This window comes from Stegostoma tigrinum, chromosome 23 (genome assembly GCF_030684315.1).
Source record: "Stegostoma tigrinum isolate sSteTig4 chromosome 23, sSteTig4.hap1, whole genome shotgun sequence".
In the NCBI taxonomy this organism is placed as follows: Eukaryota; Metazoa; Chordata; class Chondrichthyes; order Orectolobiformes; family Stegostomatidae; genus Stegostoma; species Stegostoma tigrinum.
In genome coordinates, this window is record NC_081376.1 from 49,339,542 (window position 1) to 49,354,426 (window position 14,885).

The window sequence follows — 14,885 nt, forward strand, 5'->3', positions numbered from 1 at the left end:
TGCATCCTTATTGGTTTCCTAAATTGACACAAACCCTCCTCACATGGTTCTAAAATTTAGCATAGTAAACACAATTAGAGCTTACTCATTAGTCTATTATCTGCGAACAGAATTTGTTAATCTAAGCAAGGTGTAGAGCTGAATGAACACAGAAGGCCGAGCAGGAAGGTTGACGTTTCAGGCCTAGACCCTTCTTCAGAGCCTGAAATGTCAGCCGTCCTGCTCCTCTGCTGCTTGGCCTGCTATGTTCATCCAGCTCTACACCTTGTTATCTCAGATTCTCCAGCATCTGCAGTTCCTACTATCTCTGAAACCTTGTTAATTTAAGCAGCATTTTATATGAAAATCGGTAAAGGCAATTCTCCCTTGGAGAACTGTTAACATCTATTTCATTTTCATGTCATTTTCTAACTTGTGTCAGATTTGGGCGTGACGCTAACACAGCTTTGAGGGTTAATTTAATTCAAGATGTCTGTGCATCAATTTTGTCAACATGGTGCTTGAAATAATCTCAGACTTTTAGAGCACAGGAGGAGGCCATTTGTCCCATCATACCAATCAAAGAAACGTTCCTGTTGCTTTTGCTTTTGAAGTTTTAACCTAACCTACATGAAACCAAAAACCTGCACACCTGGAATCTTATCAATTTGTGATGTTTCCCTGCGAACCACCCTTAAATTTTAGATGTTACTAAGTTGTGAATAACAGTTTCCAGAATTTAAACTAGGTCTGTGTAAATAGCTTTTGCTTGCTTTGAAATCATAATCTATCCTTATGTGATTAATACGATGCCACTCAAATGGTTAAGAAAGGCCTCTCAGGTCACATAGTGATTACAAAATGAGGACAAAAGCTGACGTTTCGGGCCTAGACCCTTCATCACAACGTCAGCTTTTGTGCTCCTGAGATGCTGCTTGGCCTGCTGTGTTCATCCAGCCTCACATTTTATTATCTTGGAATCTCCAGCATCTGCAGTTCCCATTATCTCTCACATAGTGATTACGTATGTTTTAGTTGCTACATCTGACTTGGTTGTAAACTTCAAGCAGTCATTCTCAATCTTGTTACAAAACTCCTAAAAATATTAAGTGCATATCATTGTCTTCTTCCTATTTGTCCATCTCCTGTAAAGTGTTGCCAGTTTGGTGAGGGTATCCTGAGCATCTTTTGCTTTGTGGTCAGGCAGTAGGGTGCTGATCTTGTCAATATGATTTCATTTCAGTTGTTTGCCTTTTCCTAGAACGGTGATGGGAAAACAAGTGTAAAGATCTTTTGTTCTGCTGTCAACCAGAAATCTGAGTTAATGCCAGTAGCATCATTCAGACCTTAACCTCCACTTTAAATGCCCTAATTTTTACACTAATGCCAGAAGTTTATGATATATACCAAGGGTGATGAGTCTGTTTTTTAAATAAGCATCAGAATATCCCAAACTTTTTCACCAGATTGCACAACATTGTTGTTTCCACCTCCCTGGAGTACTCTCCCTTTAACCCAGCGGTGTCCCACTTCACCTCAATGAATAGAATAAGATTCCTTTTGTTCATTTCAAGACGTGGATGCCCATCGCAGCATCTGGGCTGCGACAGTTTCACGTGTAGGAGGTTGAAGTACATGGTGACGAGGCCAGGGTGCTGCAGGTATAGACACTGGGTCAAATGCACATACACCCTGGCATGATGAGCAAGGCCCAGTTAGTGGGAGAGTAGAGTTAAGGTTTCCCATTAGAACCACAGTTGCCAACCCTCCAGGTTTGGCCTGCAGCCTTCGAGAATGAAGTCATTAGGACCATACTTGCCCAACTCTGGAGAAAAACACAATATTTTTTTTAAAACAGTTTTTAGTTTACTTTTTAAGTATTTATCTTTACCAAAGATACAAATAATGAAAATTGGAAGAATAAAAAGCTATTTGGCCGAGAGTCAAGCTTATTCCAACTGGGTAATAAACCTTTTTGCATTCCATTTGATGGAGGAGGCAGCATGTCACAAGGATGGATTTGTTGGCCAACTAATGGCTGGAGTGTGGGGGCAAGTTATGTGATGAAACTTCCAGAAATACATTTAATCATAGTTGGCAACCCTGCACAATGACAGCACCATTGCACCTTCAGATTCCTTTGGAAACTGAATGCAAATGTTGTTCACAGATATTTGTATGCAAAGCAGGAGTGTGCCATTTAGCCGTTTCTAGCCTTCTCTGCCATTTGATAAGTTCCTGGCTGATCTAATTGTTGCCCCAACTCCATCTTGCTGCATGTCCCAAACCCTTTGACTCACTTGTTACTGAAAGATTATCTACTTCTGCCTTAGAAATATTCAATGACCCCACGCCCACTTTTCCCTGGGGCAGAGCATTCCCAAGATCTGTGACTTCAGGAGAGTTCTAATCTCTGTCTTAGATGCCTTGTATGGCGTTTAATGTCTTACTGTTAAACTATGACGTCTGATTCTAGCCCTTTCCATAGGTGGGAACATCCTTTCAGCATCCACCCTGTCAAGTTAAACCCCTTGGGATCTTGCATGTTTCAATAAAATTCCACCTCAATGCTTTAGTGAATGATTAGTGTCATTGAAATTCCAAGGTTACTTCATCTCCCTCAAGCTTTACCTTAAATATGAGCTAACCAAAGAGTACCTCAGCTGTACAGAGATAGTAGGAGCTGCGGATGCTGGAGAATCTGAGATAAGGTGTAGAGCTGGATGAACACAGCAGGCCAAGCAGCATCAGAGGAGCGGGAAAGCTGACGTTTTGGGTTGAGACCCTCCTCCTCCATTTCTGAAGAAATGTTGCTTGGCCTGCTGTGTCATCCTGCTCTACACCTTGTTACTTACCTCAGCTGTTCACTTTTGGTCTCCAAATTTTGATCCCAGTAAATGTGCTGGAATGTGAAAATTGAAAAGGATACACTGATCAGTTTCGTACCACAAGTGTGTTTAATAGAAACATTATTTTGATAGTTTCTTAACCATTACGATATGTTCAGAATTTTCTAGAAATAGTAATCTCTCATATGGCTGGAATGCTTTCAGAGCAGTGTGGCAGTATAAAAATACAGTGATTGCTGTGATATATTTTTCTCAGGCTTTATTACTTAATTGTCAAATTAAGGGTAAAGATAATTGTAAATTTCAGTAGGAAATTCTTCTCAATGGAAATAAACTGTATTTTCCTCTTGTTCCACTTTAGTAAAATCACCCATAGATATGGCATTAATTTCCACTTGAATGCCCATGAGTCGGCTCTCCAGTTCCAACAGTGCAGTCCCTCCACTGCCTCGCTGTTGTCTGTCTGCTTGTTCCAACATTTAACATTGGATAAGCTACAATTACTCCAGCTAAATATTAGTAAAACCAAAACCATTATTCCATGCCACGAACTGCACACCTTTACCATTAATTCTGTGGTTCTTCCCTTTCATTACTTAAGGGTGAAGCCAGTTTCTTTGCACCTGTATCGTGCAATTTGGCCCTGAGCCTGTCTGTTGCAAATACGAATTTACGTGACACTGTCACTTTTTGATTATTCCAATTCTGTCCTGGCTGACTTGCCAATCCTCCATTGTGTGAACTTCATCTCATCCAAAATTCTATATGTATCCCAGCCCTTACTGACATATATTACATTCCAGTCATCAGATGACTGAAATTTGAAATTCTTATCCCACTGTCCTAGCGCCTTTCTCGCATCTGTCTCCCTAATTCCCTGTAGCCCTTCAGATTTCTTTGAAAGCTCCATCCTGCTTGTTCTGGCAAGTTGTGATCACCCATCACCGATTGTCATGTCTTTCGTAGTATAGGCCCCAAGCTTTCCAAGTCTCTCTACTCCCTTAAATCATTTTTAAAGCCTGTCTCTTTAATCAAGCTTTTGGTCACCATGTCTATCATGTCAAATCTTTTTGAATCACATTCTTACAAAAAGGTGCTGTACAAATATGAGAGAGAGAATAGCGACTTGCAGTTTGCTGTTTGCGACCGGTCAGAAATGACAGAGTGACTCCAAGATGCCACGTACTATAGATGCTGAAAGTCGGAAAAGCAGAAAGTGTTCAAATCGAGTAGCATCGGTGGAGAGAGAAATAGGTGTTTCCAGTCAATTCCCTGTCCTCAAACGTGAAAAAGAAATATAGCAGCTTTTAAGCAAGTAAAGGGCAGGAAAAGGAATGAGAAGGTGAGTCAGGGAGGGGCGAGCGAAAGGAAAGGTCAGTGACAGAACAGGAAGTGGGAGAGTTTGAAGTTTAGAAAGGATGTTGCTAGAAGGCAAAAGATAAAACAGGCATTTTATGGCAATGTGGTTTGGGATTAAGCTCCTTCCAGTTAGTGATTTCAGACCGTATGCTGCAACCAGACTGCTGCTCTGTAAACATAGTCAGAATTTAATTAATGCGTATAAAATACCATATGATGTCACAGCATGTATGTATCCCAAAATGAATATCATAACAGAGGCCAAAACTGTTAACAATCCTATGGGGGAACCATAAACCAAAATTACCAAACCACTCCAAACAAAGAAATGACCATCACTTTACGAAACAGAAGCCAAGGCGAAGTCACTCCTGGCTACAAGCCTGCCTTTGGATTTCTGGCCTTTTTAACGGTATTATACACATTTGCACTTTTCTGTTCTCCCCTTCTGCTGCAGCAGCTTTCCTTTTGTGATTGGCCATATGGCTGTCATGTTTTAACTACTGTTTTGTTGATACTGCTTCTAGTTCAGCGGTCGCCAGTTCACGTGGACCAATGCTACTTGTTGAAGAAATTTACAATTGACCTCTTTTTCACTCGACGTATGTCCTTTCAAACATAATTAAAACCAATTATGGATTCATCAGTTATTTTAAAGAACTTGCAAATTTTTCCTAACTGTTTTTGGGTTAAACATTGTCACAATTATCAAGTTAGTTTGAATCATTTATTTTTATGAGCGAGACAATGGCATAGTAAATCAGATGCCCAGGTAATGTTCTGGAGACCCAGGTTTGAATTCCATAAAATCTGGATTAAAGTCCAATGATGATAATGAAACTATTGTTGATTGTCATAAAAACTTTATCAGTTCACTTATGTCCTTAGAGGAAATGAAATGCAATGTGGTTGATTCTTAACTGCCCGCTGAAGTGGCCAAACCATTCAATTGTACCAATGGCTAAAAAGCCTCAAAATCAGGAATGAAACCAGATGAACCACCTGGCATTGACCTAGGCACTAGAAATGACAGTGGCAAACTCCACCCTTGACATCCTAATTCAAGCCATAGTCCACCATAGTCACACTCATGGAATCATCATACTTGTGCACACAGCTTTGGAAAATCACTACCCTTGTGTGTATTTGTCCCACTGGCAGGGTAGATAGCAGAGTTGAAGACGTGGTGATGCACAGTCAGGAGGGAGTTACCTCAGTAGTCCTTAATATTGACTTTGGATGTCATGACATCTCATGTCAAATATGGGCAAAGAAATCTGCTGCTTACTGCTTACCATCCTTCCCCTGCTGATGAATCTGTGGTACTCTGTTGAATAACACTTAAAGGAAGCACTGAAGATGGCAGGGTGTGAAATGTACTCTGGATGGCGGATTTCATTACCTTTCACCGAGTACTTTGCATCACTCTTGATCAAGCTGATTTTGTCCTAACAGACATTACTGTTGGACTGTCTCTGCAACAGGGTGAGGGTATTAACGGAAGAAAGTATACTCGATATTATCCTCATTAATCTGATTATTACATATTTATCTGTACGTTACAGATTGACCACCACACTATCCTAGTGGAGCTGAAATCCCTTCTTCACAATGATGATATACTCCATCATGTTGTCTGGCCCGTCTTAGTGCTGAATGGGATAGGCTTTAAACAGGTTTACCATCAGAGCTGTTGAGATATGAAGGGGACAGCATTTATGCAATATTTGGGGGTGGGGTGAAGTGCTGGGGGTGAAAAGCTGTTGATGGTGCAGACTGTGATTGGAATGTGGGAATGACAGACAGTGGGCCTGCTGTTCTTTGCCATTTGGCAGTTAGACACACCATTGTTCAGTCATTCTCCTAAATACAGTGGCTACAAGGACAGGTCAAAGGTTAGAAATATTGTAGAGAGTAGTTCACCACCTGTTTTCCCCAAAGCCAGTGTACAAGGCACAAATCCATGAGGGTGATGGAATACGCCCCACTTACTTGCATGCGTACAGCTCTATGGGATGTGGGTGTTGTGGTCCAGTCCAGCATTTATTGCCAAACCTAGCTGACCTTCAGAAGGTGGTATTAAGCTGTATCCTTGAACTGCTACAGTCGACGGGGTGTAGGGATACCTATAATGCTGGTAGGAATGGTGTTCTAGAATTTTGACCCAGCAACTGAGGGGGAATGTTGAACTTTGGAGGCATCCCGTAAGTGGTGATGTTCCTGTAGATTTGCTGCCCTTGTCTTTCCAAGGTGATAGACATCATGGCAGTGAAAGGTGCTGTTGAAGGAGTAGCAATAAGTTGCTGAAATGTTTAAATGATATTCCAGATTAGGGAAATATTAGAATCTGTGTTGGCCCAGTGGGATATTCAACTGATGCCAATCAAAGCTTGTTTCCTTGACTTTTGAACAGTAGAATGATATGGAATATAAATTACTGTGAACCTGCTATCTGTGCCTGGGAAAGGGCAGCCTTTCTTAGATATTTTGGGATGCATGGAACAAATACGATATGTGATATTGTTCAGAGATGATGATTCAAGCAGCTGGAGCAATATTTAATGAAGGAGCAAGCTAGCGAAGAGTTTTCTTAGTGTGTGTGGCGTCAATTCCAGCCTCTCTTCTGAGGACAGAATTTTGGAATTTCTACAGAAGCTTCTGGAATTGTTTCAGTTCCAGTTTGAAGTTATGGTTTATTGTTAGGATGCCACAGACCTTGGAGTTCAGCATGTCAAAACCAAAGCAGGTCTCATTTGAAAGGATAAAACTTTAGCAAGGCCTTCAAAACTAGAGGGCGTAGGTTTAAGGCAAGGGGGAAAGGTTTTAAAAGGGACCTGAGGGGCACCCTTTTTGCAGAGTGGTGCACATATGGATTGAGGTGCAGGAGGAAGTAGCAGAGGCAATGGTAGACTGGTTCGTAAGGCCAGGTCACATGGGATCCAGGGAGTACTAGCCAGTTGGATACAAAACTGGCAGAATGTGTTGGTGGAGAGTTGTTGTTCAAATTGGAGGCCTGTGGCCAGCAGTGTCACACAATGATTGGTGCTGGGTCCACTCTTGTTGGTCACTTACATAAATTAAATGAAAATTTTGCAGATGACACCAAAATTGGTGGTATGGTGGATAGTGAGGAAAGTTATCTAATAGTGCAATAGGATCTTGATCAACTGGGCCAGTAGGCCAAGGAATAGCAGATGGAACAAAAACAAAATTGCTGGAAAAGCTCAGCAGGTCTGGCAGCATCCGTGGAGGAGAAAACAGTTAACGTTTCGGGTCCAGTGAACCTGCCTCCGAACTGCAGGAAGGGTCACTGGACCCGAAACGTTAACTTTGTTTTCTCCTCCACAGATGCTGCCAGACCTGCTGAGCTTTTCCAGCAACTTTGTTTTTGTTCCTGATTTACAGCATCCACAGTTCTTTTGATTTTTTTTATTTTGAATAGCAGATGGCGTTTAATTTAGATAAATGCAAGTATTGCGTTTTGGATAACAAACCAGAGCAGGACTTATACAGTTAATGGTAGTGTCTTGGGGAGTGTGTTTAAACAGGGAGACCAAGGGGTGCAGGTATGTAGTTCCTTTAAACGTGGCATTACAGGTGTGAAGGGTGGTGAAGTGTTTGGTATGCCTGCATTCATTGGTCAGTGCATTGAGTATAAGGGTTGGGATGTCATGTTGCAGCTGTACAGGACATTGAGGCCACATTTGGAGTGAAGTGTTTATTTCTAGTCACCCTGCTATAGGAAGGATGTTATTAAACTGGAAAGGGTGCAAAAATGATTTAAAGGATGTTGTCAAGAGTGGAACGTCTGAGTTATAAGACGTGTTTGGATAGGCTAGCACTTTTTTCCCCTGAAGTGTAGGAGGCTGAGGGGTGATAGTTGTTAAGGGAGCCCAAAACTAGAGGGCGTAGGTTTAAGGCAAGGGGGAAAGGTTTTAAAAGGGACCTGAGGGGCACCCTTTTTGCAGAGTGGTGCACATATGGCATGAGGTGCAGGAGGAAGTAGCAGAGGCAATTATAATTACAACATTTAAAAGTCATTTGGATAGCCACATGGATAGGAAAAGTTTAGAAAGATACAGGCCAAACGCAGGCAAATGGGACTAGTTCAGTTTAGAATACCTGGTTGGCATGGACGAGTTGGGCCGAAGGATCTGTTTCTGTGTTGTATGTCTCTATGACTCCGTTGTCAACTCAGCCCAAGTTAACCACTAATTTGATGGGTTTTGTGCTCAAAATAACTGTTAGTGCTAGAAAGAAAACATACGCAGACAATTATTGGAAGGAAAGAGCATTTGTCAACAATGGTGGTACATTTTAATGGTGCAGCTGGATTAGATCGAAAATGAGAGATGCGAGGGGATTGACAACAGATGAATATTAAAAGGAATGAAAGTGGCCCAGTTGTGAGTTTCAAATCCGAATTTAAAAATGCGTATACAAAGCTTAATTTTTGCTTCATTCCTTTGTGGGAGGTGGGTGTTGCTGGCAAAGTCAGCATTTGTTGCTCTTCCCTAACTGTTTGCAAGAAGTCTAACAATGCATTGTTTCAACACCATTTAGCAACGACTGTGCTGGGTGGTTAGTGATGTTTAATTTGCAGTTTTGAATCTGGATCCTCACCTGAAATGTAATTGTTTTTCTTCACTCATTTGTGGGACTGGGCCAGCATTTGTTGCCCAACTCTAACTGAACTGTCTCTTGCTTGACCATTTTAGAGGGCAGTTAAGAGTCGACTGCATTGCTGTGGGTCTGGAGTCACATGTAGGCCAGACAAGATAGGGATAGGATATTTCCTTACCTAAAGGACATTAAGCTGCTTTGTTCACTCCATAAATATAATTGGACTCATATTTCCACCCTTTTACTGGCTTGTGTTCTTTATATGTACTTTATAAGCATGTCACGATTGAGTTGAAATGTTGCATTTATAATCTCACAACTGAGCAGTCTCTTTGATAAATGCTTACACAAGTTGTTTGGTTGCAGAAGATATTACAGGAGCCCCTTGATTACGATCATAAGGGGCTTTCGTGCAATTTCCCCTATTTAGCAAGTCAGTAGTATTGTAACAGGGTTTGTATGACACATTGGTAGTGTGCTTTATCTCTGGGCTAGAAGATCTGGGTACAAGTCCAACCTGCTTCAGAGATCTGTCATAGCATCCGTGTAGGTTGATTGAAAATATCTATAGTAGGTATTGCAATGGTAACATCCCTGAAATAGTTGGGTAAAATTGTACTAGTTTCAATTCAATTAAAAAAACGTCAAATATTTCTTCTTGGTGAAAAAGCTATTTTTTGTTTTACATTATGTCTTACTTCTGATTCATGTAGAACTACTTTTTTATGATTTGGACTCAGTGGCCTGGTTCTATCTTCAGTAGTAACATAGCTATAATTTCTCAAGGATATACAAGCATTTAGTCCTCAACTCCACTGAAAAGGAAAATATCTTGATTGTTGTAAGTTTTTGTCCAGATTTGCAGTTTTGACTGTCAAAGGGATCCTGGTGCATTATGATATTCTTTTCAGGAACAGTGCACGTACACTGTTACATCAATTACATTAAGAGTATAAATGCAGTCAAATGGCTGTGCCTCAGTGGGGTTGGGTTGGGTTGGGTTGCTTTGACCTTCTGCAGGGTTGAATCATCCTGTGAGATGGGTTTCAAAACAATAACTCCAAATAATACCTGAATGCCTTTTTAGATTCATCCCATGAAGCAGATGTCTGTGACAGAAGGAATCGTGACCAAAGTTTACTGGATTGCAAAGTCTGTTCTGAAGGAAATAGTATTAACAGCTGTTGGACAACACATTCTGTTCCTGTTGAAAATGGTGCTGACTTTGAATGTTAGTCAAGCAAAATCATATTGGTTCCAGTTATAGCTATGCATTTTTGTTTTAGCCTGAACACTTACCAAGATAAGTACTGGATTAGGAACTGATACAGAATTTGACATCTATTAAATTTAATTTTTGCTTGGTTTACCTTCCAGATGTCGTCTTTTAAAAAGACCCAGGTCCGTTGTAGACTATAAAGTTAGTGCCTATACTTTGTGCAAATGAGTTGTGTCTAAGCAATGCACAGTTTGTAAAGAATATTCTCGACGAGAAAAAACTCCATCAAAAAATGTCGACGAATTGTGACTAAACTGTAAATGTGTAATCAGTCTTAATACCTTGCACAGGAGAAATTCCTGATACATTTGTGGGGAGGGTAAATAAACACACAAAGGAAAGAAACAATAGAGATTCACGTGATTATTAGATGACAGGTAATAGGAGGAGATTTGTGTGACCAGCAAGGACCAGTGGATTATCGAGTCTCTTTCTTTATTGTATGTAGTTCCAACCATGAAATTATCTGAAACACTTATAATGCATCTTCTGCATGCTGTGACTTTTCATTATAAAAGTAACAGTGAAATGTCCTGTTTACTGATGCGTAGTAGTGAAATCTTAATTCAGAACAAATTGGATTAGCCATTGTTGTGTGGTATTCCCCTTGCACAATGAACAAACATGGGTATGATTTTGTTTCAAATCCAACCTGGTGTAATTTTCACACTGTGGTTAATAGGACTTGTCGTGTGACCTTTCAAGAAGTGCTGTAATATTGATAATCTGATGGTAAAGATGCACTGTAACAATTCGCTATCCAGTTTCAGTTCCAAATATGGTTTCTTAATTGAGTCATTGGAGGCAGTGTGGCAGAAATCAGAATCTGTTGCTAAATTTGTCTTCAGCTGCTGCACAGGAAGGACGTCATGCTTAACATTTGAATAATGTTTAGCCTGCAGATTATCAATGCGGTACGTTAGAATCACCCGAATAATATAGACAAACTATAGTCATTTGTAAGAATGGGGTAGTTTTTTCAAAAAGTCATATACTGTAGAATAAAAGACAAATTAAATTTGCCCATGCATCTTGACAGTTTATAGAAATCTTGTGTAAGGCTGAAGATGAATGTTAATACATTTTCTGGTCAGCTAAATCAGTTGAGTTATGAATGAAGTCAATAAATGAGTGAAAAATTGACAACATACTTCAGAAAATGTGTTCAAATCAATGAAAATGCCAAGGTTATAAGTCTTAAGGGTGCTCTTGGTTGGTATTTACTATCATAACAACTGACAGTAAACTATTTGGGGAAATGAGAAATCTGGATTCTTCCATCTGAGTAACTGATTTTTTTTCTGTCAATGCATTTTACCTAAAGGTACAGGCTCCTTTAATGGCTTGATCTTCCAGAGGTGTTGGTGGAATTCTCCTCCAAGTTTTCCTTTTACCTAAAGCATTCTTTTCAGTTCTTCAGGAGTCTGAGTTGAGAGTTCCCCCCGCACCCCCCCCCCTCCCTTCAACACACCAGTGCAATACTGGGGGAGTGCCATATTGTCAGAGATACTGTCATCTTGTTGCAATGTAACATTGCCTGTTGTGGTGATGTTTGAAGAACTGAATTTTTTGATACTTGGTCAACATTGCTCCCCTGATAAATACCACCAACAAATACACGAACCGGTCATTTATCTTTTTTCTGCTTGTAGAGTATTAGCCATGTGCAAAATAAGTTGCTGAACCTGAATGTTAATTCATTGTCTGTTAAGCATTTTGAGGTATTGGAAAGCCTTAACTAGCATTGCATAGTTGGAATTCTTTCTTAACGTATAAGCTTAATTCTGTGCCTTAGAAAAATGTTCAGCTCTTGGTTTAATTTCCACTGTAGTTCCATTGACAGTAACTGCTGGTTAACTATCAAAAACAAAAACCTATATGTCATATCCATCTTTCCTAAACTCTGAATTGCAAAGCCTATTTTATTAAGAATGAGAGAAATAGGAGCAGGAGGTAACCATTCAGCCTATCGAATCTGTTCCACCACTCAATGGAACATGTCAAACCTTTGGTTTCAACTCCATATTTTCCCGTCTACTCTTCTTGTCCTTTTCTGAAAGATCAGGAGCCACGTGCACTATTTTTTGTGGTAAAGAATTTCAAAAGTTCATACCCCTTTGAGTGAAGAAATCTCTCCTTGTCTCAGTGCTAACTGATTTAGCTCCAAAACTTTGCCACTGTGCTGTCCTTATTCTAAATTTTCCAGCCAAGGGAAGCAGCATCTCGCTGGCTACCCCCTCAAGCCCTTCACAAAATGAATGAGATCGTCTCTGATTCCTCTAAATGCCAGAGAAGACTGACCAAAATTACTCAATCTTATATCATAGGACAACCACCTCATCCAAGCAATTTAGTGACGCTTTAATGGACTGCTTCCAGCTACCCTTCCTTAAGTATGGAGAACAAATTTGCACACAGTACCTCGCAGTGTTCTCGCCAAAGTCTAAAGTTGAAAGTTCAGTAAAATGCATACAAGATTTTTCTTATAATGAACAACATATAAATTGTTAACCAGCATTTAATGACACTTCCAGGTGGAAAATCCTGTGTGAAGTAATTTTATTCTGTATTTGCCATTGGTTGTGACTCGTCATCCTATCTCAGCCAATTTCTCTTCTTTCCTTCCCTCTTTCACTCTTATTGCAGATGTAGGTTCCTTGCTTAGTTATGACACGTTGAGCATTGGTCATCCCCTATTACCTCCTCCTTCCCCCACTCTGTGGCTGTTCCTCACTTTGCATTGGACAGTTGGTGTCCAGCTACAGAGGAAATATTAATCAATGTGATCCTGTTCTTTCCCCAACTCCCAATCTTTCTCACTCTCCCAGAACTGACAGTGCTGGGCCAATATTAACACACCAGCTAGCCACACTGCTTTTCTGAGATCATCTTAAATAACTTTAAATCAAATTGCATCATCCCTAATCTGTAACCTCTGTCTGAATTGAACTAGTACAAACTGTGGTCTTTCCACAAATAACAAGGCATGTACATTAATTGAACTCTTCTAAAAAAAATTCACATATTATTGTTAACAAACTTGCCATACGCATAGATGATTGTCCAAAATAGTTGTGGCTCTCAATCGTTATGGCCATTAATAGTTCAGAAAAACTAGTGAAAGTAGGACTAAGAGGAGTACAATTAAGACAACATTTTCCAAACGTTTGGGCAGAAAATTCTGTAGAAGTCCAAATTCTGTAGCAGTAAAACTGAGCACACTCTAATTTAAACTGTTATAAATACAATACACCTTACAAATACTGGAACAAAGATAAAGCTTTTTAAAATGTTGAAGTTTTTTCCGCTTGAATTTTAGAGTTTCGTGAACTGACGTCGTAACTGTGTGTACATCAAACCGATATGCTACAGAGACCATCTGTAACTGTCACGTTTATTTCTGTAAGTACAGCTGTTTGTATCTAATACTTTGCTTTCCAATTTGTTTGACCTGAGGTGTTTATTGAGCTGTGACAATGTGCTCGTATAGAAGCTAACTAAGTTTGTTTTGGGATAAATTTTATGTGAGGCACCTCAAAGCTAATATCTGTCACGATTTAACATCCCAGTAATATTATGCTGAGGTCTTGTTCATCTGTCCACGTGGCATTTCAATAAATGACATTGGATAATTTACTCATTGAACAGTCGGGTTCCCTTTGCTCATTATCAACCATTCAGAAGTTCTTCTTGTGATGCCTGAAGACCTATTCAATTAGAGCATAAGATGTGGGAGCATAATTGGGCCATTTTGTCCACAGCATTTATTCCATCATTCAGCCATGACTGATGTGTTTCTCAAACTCATTTCGCTGCTTTCTCCCTGTATCCTTTGATCCTCTACTAATCAAGAACCTAACCATATAAAAAGCGGAAGAACTGCAGATGCTGTAAATCAGGAGCAAGAACAGAAGTTTCTAGAAAAGCTCAGCAGGTCTGGTAGCATCTGTGAAGAAAAAATCAGAGTTAAAGTTTCGGGTCTAGTGACCCCTCCTCAAACTTAACCAACTCTGTCTTAAATACACCGTGACCTGGCCTCCACAGCCTTCTGTGGCAATGAGTTTCAACGTCTCCACCCTCTGCCTGAAGAAATTTCTCCTGATCTCAGTTCTAAAGGGTCATCCCTTCACTCTGAAATTGTGCCTTTGGGCCCTAGTCTCTCCACAAGAGGAAACATCTTTTCCATTTGACTGTATCCAGCCCTTGATATTCTCTAAGTTTTAATGAGGTCCTTCTAAACTCCACGGAGTCTTCAAATGCGCCAAATATAACAAGCCCTTCATTCCTCGGGTCATTCTTGTAAATGCCCTCTGGACTCCCTCCAAGGTCATCACGTCTTTCCTTAGGTATGGGGCCCAAAACTGCTCACAATATTTCAAATGCAGTCTGTCCAGAGCCTCGTACAAACTTAGCAGTCTGATGCTATTTGTATTATTTGATTTGGGATCTCATGGTCTAAACGTTTGGTCAATAAGTGTCAACATTTAATTATTGGTGAAAAGTCCAGGCCAACATTTGATTCTTGTACTGTAATTGCAGGTCACTAAATGACACTGTTTTACAAGTCTCCCAGCTTCTCCCCTCAATTTTTTTACTTTTGTTCCCTTTTTGATAACACATTTGAATATTCTTTTAGTCAATTTTTAAAGGAAATCAGGTTGCTTCTGCTATTTAATACTAATTTGGAGATGCGGTACATAAGCCAGCACCAGAGCATACCTTAAGTTGACATCAACGTATTTGCTGAAATTCCACAGCACTGGTATAAGTGGCTATCACTAAACCATGCTTTTGCA

At 40.1% G+C, this 14,885-nt stretch overlaps 1 protein-coding gene across 1 annotated transcript in view; it reads left to right on the plus strand.

The window, feature by feature from the left end:
- The window catches only part of dcun1d3 (defective in cullin neddylation 1 domain containing 3), a 45,243-nt gene that overhangs the window by 17,938 nt on the left and 12,420 nt on the right, over nucleotides 1-14,885 (plus strand). The window contains exon 2 of the mRNA XM_048552167.2: nucleotides 13,409-13,491. The gene's annotated coding sequence lies outside the window, so the exon portion shown is untranslated. The remainder of the gene's footprint in view (nucleotides 1-13,408; nucleotides 13,492-14,885) is intronic.